The sequence below is a fragment of the Triticum aestivum genome, chromosome 2D (assembly GCF_018294505.1).
Source record: "Triticum aestivum cultivar Chinese Spring chromosome 2D, IWGSC CS RefSeq v2.1, whole genome shotgun sequence".
Taxonomy (NCBI): Eukaryota; Viridiplantae; Streptophyta; class Magnoliopsida; order Poales; family Poaceae; genus Triticum; species Triticum aestivum.
In genome coordinates, this window is record NC_057799.1 from 32,472,278 (window position 1) to 32,478,259 (window position 5,982).

Below are 5,982 nucleotides of genomic sequence, written 5' to 3' on the forward strand. Positions count from 1 at the left end.
CTTGGCACAGTGGGAAAAACGTTGCTTAGCTCAAGTTTAAATATGTTCCTCAATATAAGGAATCTAACTTCTAGATTGGGCTATATGCAGCAGTCAGTTGTCGTTCGTTGCTGGTTATGAACGATGAGTTCTTTGCCATGGGCACCCAGGGCAGGCACGCCAAGACTATTACCATCGCCACCCGCTGTCCACATCGATGCCGGTGAGGGAGAAATACACGGAGCTAGGCAACCAACTTCGATCCCCATCAACATCAGGTACAACCTTGGACTAGGCAATACCATGAACGGATCTCAGTCAAATGATTTATGAGTGACTGCTACTGTTTACTTGATGTTTGGATCAGAAAATAGGATCTAGCTTCACTTAAGTTAACCATCAATTTGTTTTAGGGTTAGTCTATTCTTATCCCATGTTAAGAGGAAACTTGTACTATAAATTAAGTGACACCATGAAATAATCTGGATCCATATAACAAAGAAGAATTACAAGTTTGACAAAGCATGGGGGATTAGAAGTACAAATGTTGTAAATGAATGATTGCTTGGTCATGTGGGTTATACTGTAATCGATTCCAGTGTGTGAGACAACAACCAGGAGCATACCTATCTTCATACTGGTTTATTCTTTGATCCCTTAACTCTAGATAACTGATGTGGATTATTGAGGAAATAAACATTTCAACAGTTTAGTTAATATTGAATTCATTTCGGTGGCTTTGTTTGTAAAGAAGCCATTACCGATTCTACTTCTGTCTAAGCTGAGTATATGCTTTAATATATTTCTTTAATGAAAAGCACCAGAATGTTTCTTAGAAGTTATCCTATTTATATTATGACATATGACATATTTTATTCTCAAGTAAACCACAAAGTCTAGATGTATATTGCAAAGGAAGTGCGCATATCTAATGTACATCAAATACTTAGGCCAGTCGGTGGCTGTTTTTTGTTGCTCTTGGTGTGTTCTATTTATGTTGATTTTGCAATCACACCAACTTGTGTGACAATCTGAAGTTCCTCTGTTTTCTTGTACTACAAGAGTTCTGACGATTTGTACTGCTTGGCTGCAAATTTATGCTGTTTGCATCACCATACGGATAGTGGTAAGAATGCAGCAGCAAATCTGACAGTATTTCACCAATGGTAATCTTGCTTTCTTTTATGGTTGCAGGTTGGGTTTGTTCTTCTGGCATCACTCATGGTTCTCATCATAGCCTTACGGAATGATGGCAAGTGGCATCTCTAAATTTATCATATGAATTATGACTTGCTTCGCTACTGACCTGTTGTGTGGGAAGGGTATCCTTTTACCAGAGATATAGATTTTAAATATGCTCCATTTCGTTCAGGTCTTTGTTCTCTCTATCCTTTTACCAGAGCTATAGATTTTAAATATGCTCCATTTCCTTAGGTCTTTGTTCTCCATCCTTGATTTATCTGAGTCCACTGGGGCTTCCCATGAATTACAGAATTTAGGCTTACAGTAGGATGAACTTCCTTCAGAATCAACAATAGAAAAGTTTTGGTTAATAGCAATTTTCAACAGTCAACACCCTATATATATTTTTTCATATGTTTGGGTTTTGGCCTGTATGCTTTGTTTGCCTATATTCTCTGTTTGGAACCTTCTATTCTCTTTTTGTCATGGTCTGAATTAATGGATAATCTTTTTGTCTCTTTAGCATGTAGTCCTCATGTTACAAGGTGTGTGGGCAAACACTGCACTGTAGGCGATCAAGTCTTTGCAAGATAGAATGTGTTCTTTTATTTTGGGCTTACAATGGCGAGTAATCAACAGTGAGGAGCATGCAAGTATGGACTTCGTATGAGAGGCTAAGATGGGCATGGCTACATGGATCATGGTAGTTGGTTTTGCTAGATTTCATGCTTCTATCTATCCATGCTATCTCCAGCAATGCGTACTTTTTTCATGTATCTTCCAATTGGCTAGAGACTTGGAATAACCAAGGGAACTTTCTCCGTTTTGTGTTTTCACTCTTCTCAGAATTTATGCTAGGTGTATAGACATGTATGCCATCAAACCCATTAACCATCGCGCAAGGGGCGGATGCTGGGCTATGCCACGTAGCGATATTTACTGTCATAGATATTGCTTGTTTACTCGAGATAACACCTCCCCTTACTGTGCAATGTTGACAGATAGAAAGAACAGGGAAAACGCGTGGATTAGCTAGGGCCCCTTCCATCTCTCACAGGCAGCCTGCTCTCCTCAGTCCCCACCTAGGGTTGCCGCCGTTGCCGCCCCATCGCTCCTCCGGTTCCCCGGTACCAAGGTGCGGCTCTGCGCCTCCCCACGACCCTGGCGGCAAGAGGTCGGCAAGAGGTAGAAGGTAGCCGGTGCCGCGAGCTCTCGTCCCGAGCAAGCCACGGGAGGACGAGGTCGATGTGGTCGTCGGTGCCTCCTCGCCACGGGAGGCCATGAGCGAGAGGAATGAGGCGTCGTCAGCTCCGCGCCCTCGCCCATGACACCTGGTCCCGCTTCGCCTCCAGTCCAGTCACACTACCCCCGCCCCACGACGCCGTTTGCGTCGATCTGAAGCCCCTCGACGGCAACGAACCTCGCACCGTCGGGCTCCACGGCCTACTCACCCTCCCCTGCCCCAGGCTCAGCCTTTGATTGTGTTTTCGCTGGATGTCGTGGAGCGCGCGTGAGGTGCTCCACTGATTGATTGTGTCCTGCAAGAGTCATGGACCACGATGGTGGGTCAGGTGACGGGGTTGTCGCTTTGCACGGGTACGCTCGGGACGGTGCTCCTGCTGTTCATGTTTCGCTCGGATTGATCTTTCCCATGGAGGTAGTACCGGAGCTGTTGCTTCTCTTTGTGTTTTTTTAGGGTAAGCTTCTCTTCGTGTTTTGATTCATGGTGCTGCCGCCTGTGTGTTTGCTGATGTGCGTTTTGTGTTGCCCAGGTTCCTGTGAGTTGAGCTGGTTGTTTGTTCTCATTCCCGGATCGAGCAATGGGTGTTCCTTTTAGTTTCATCCAAGTTGAACTTCGTCTGCCATTGAGGTGCGGTTCATTCTCTACATGTATGCATGTGCTGCTCCAGTGTTGTTTTATTAGTTATTTTTGTGGTGGGTTTGTGCTCGTCACCTATTCCTTCTTATTTCTCATGGTCGTGTGGATCTGTTCGTGATGTAGAGCAGTAGTGTAGGATTGATTCTGGCATAGCGTGTTGATTGCTCAGTGCTCTGAAATTTTGCATTTTTCTCAGGATTTCTGTGATTCGCGGCGGTGTTCATGTTCAGATTGTGGCATGATGATGACTATGGCACAGGTGGTCAAGGGCATGGTTATGTCCTGGGAGCTCATTTCGATGACGGCGACCGTTTGCTTGCCTACTATGGCGGCCAGCACGATTTGGAGGTTAGAAGGTTGTAGGTCATAACACCCAGGAGACAACAGTTATTCATCACACATTTGGTGGTCGTCAGCAATCTTGGGTCCCCTTTGTTTTCATGTTTGATTTAATATTTCAAATTATAATCAATGAGTCTGCCTTTCTGATCGCTCTATTTTTAATCAGCTCTAAATTCTTAAGGGATCTGTCTTCCAGTATGCATATGTTACAATTCATCAAATGCCTTAGTTTTGAATGGGATGTGCAGGTTCAATGTACTGCATGTGGAATGGTCTCAAATCGCTATGAGAATATGACGGATGGACTTGACTGTTGAAATTTAGTTCATTGATGTAGAGTGGCTTTATGGGGACAATAAGTCCAAATGTGATTTACCGCATCTATACACTTCTGTTACTTAGCAACAAATGTTACTGGTTCATATTTTGATATAATATTTAGAGATTATCTTTCTTTGCCATACATGTTATGCTTAAGTTCTTAGAAACAAAATAAAAAATATTTTCATAAAGCCATTAAGGAACAAAAAAAACTGAAATCCTTATTAATAGCAACATAATGACATCTAAATCTGTACATATAGTTTTGGTAATCTCTTCTAGAAACAATCTGTAGATTGTTACATCAGGTTAAAACTCTATGTACTTATTGCTGCTGTACACAAGCTGTTGACCTTGCTCTGTTTTCTTTCTTGGTTGAATTTGCAGACTAGGACACACATCCTGCTACATCCCAAAGTTTTTTTTTTCGGACATAGTGATGCTGAAAGAATCAGAAAATTCAGTGTTAATCCTAATATAGGACAATTTTTTGAATTTTTGCTGTTGTTGGTCGTCGTCACCGCTCCTTCCCTCCACGTCAAAGACCTTATGGTCGAGCTCGTCTCATGGTAGTCGCCGAGCTCATCTGGATTGAAGATCTATGTGTGCAATTTGGTTTGAATATCGCCCTTCCTTGATGTACCCTCTCTCTCCTACCCACCATGGGAATTTTTGGCACATATTCGATCCAGATGCATGAGTATTGCTGAGATCTTTCGATGATTCTGCTAGCACTTTAATATGGACCTCTGGAATATTGTTTTGATTTTGTTAGCACTACCATGCACTGATTAGGTCACTTGTTGAGTTATTCCAGAATCTATTATTCTTTTTTGCATTGAGTTTCTTTGGTTGAAACTGTCACCTGTGCCTATGTCTAATAATTCTTAAATATATCAATATATCTGCTCCGTCTACAGAGAATAGGGGGCTGCTCGGGCATGGAGCAGCCGGGCATGTCAATATAGTTTGGAGTCTGGGAAAGGGAGTGTTCTGCACCTAGGTAAATTAGCAACACAGTACACCTACTTCTCAAAATATGCATGTTTGGAGATTAGTTTTTATTTTCTTCGGATCTCTATAGAATTTTTGTCTGAATAACTAAAAGTATTTATTCACACTACTTTGATTTCTGAAAATTTCGGTCTTTAAAGATATATTCCATTTTCTTTCAGAATAGGATGCACTTTCCTTACAGGACAGACAACATGGATAAGAATGTGTACATAGCATCTTTTTATGCATAGATTCAAGCTTAAGGCTTTGGACAGGTTTGAGGATACATCTGGTCCCTTTGATTGTGGCTTCATATTTTTCAGCAAGTCTAGCATGGTGTGCACAGGTTTTTGCAGAAACATAGTACAGATGGAAATGTGACAAGAGTGAAGCTGCCAGTTAGGTTTATAACCTGCTTTTGATCTTGTGTAATTACAATCTGTCCAGTCCCACTTACAAATTAAATATATTTTTGCAGAAAATTGACTATAAGTTGGCTGCCATGGACATGCAAATTCAGACATGCTCTGACAGAACTCTGTTTCATGCAAATTCAGATATGCTTTGCATTTTTTTGTAGGAATTTTAAGCTCTAAAGAAATAATTATTCAGACTGCAAGTTTTTTGTTTTGGGTTTCACAAAACTGGACAGGCCTGTTTGCAGGACAACAACATCTATAATGTAGAAAGTCGATCCATCGTGCAAAGATTTGGTTCGTTTGCAAAGAGCAGTTAATCTGCATCAGGTAAAGAACTTTTGAAGTCGTTGCTTTGTAAACAAAATTGGTGACTAATAAAAAATGAAGCTTCAAAATCATTTAGCCAGTGTTTTTAGCAATCTATTCTAGGAAACTGACTCATTTCCATTGTAGGGACACAGAGTTTATATTGCATCATCTGTTGTTACTGCATCGTTGCTCCCTAATCCAAGCAATGAAATTATTCATCTGTCATCTCACCAGGAAGAGGTTAGTCAGATGATTCAATAACATCTTCTGATTTATCAAATATTTAAGCCTGTTCCATATACCACTTCATTTGGTTATCGACTGATTCGGTTAAAGGTTTCATTTTTCATTACATTTTTATGCTTGGAGCCTTTTTATTTTCTGTTGTTGGCATTTGAGTTAACTTGATTATTGTCCCAAACTGTGTTAGATGTTCCACGAGATGGTCCAATGATCCTGTTAGTTTTGTTTCATGTTCCTGTTTCATGTAGAAGTGTACTTTGTTAGTTATGTTCCATATTCTTGTTTACACGTATATTCATTAATTTCCCCATT

At 41.0% G+C, this 5,982-nt stretch overlaps 1 long non-coding RNA gene across 1 annotated transcript; it reads left to right on the forward strand.

The window, feature by feature from the left end:
* The first annotated feature begins 3,242 nt into the window (after window positions 1-3,242).
* LOC123048513 (uncharacterized) lies at window positions 3,243-5,663 on the forward strand. Its single transcript, XR_006423309.1, has 3 exons — window positions 3,243-5,097; window positions 5,178-5,445; window positions 5,572-5,663. It is a non-coding gene; the product is annotated as an uncharacterized lncRNA (long non-coding RNA).
* The last annotated feature ends 319 nt before the right edge of the window (window positions 5,664-5,982 follow it).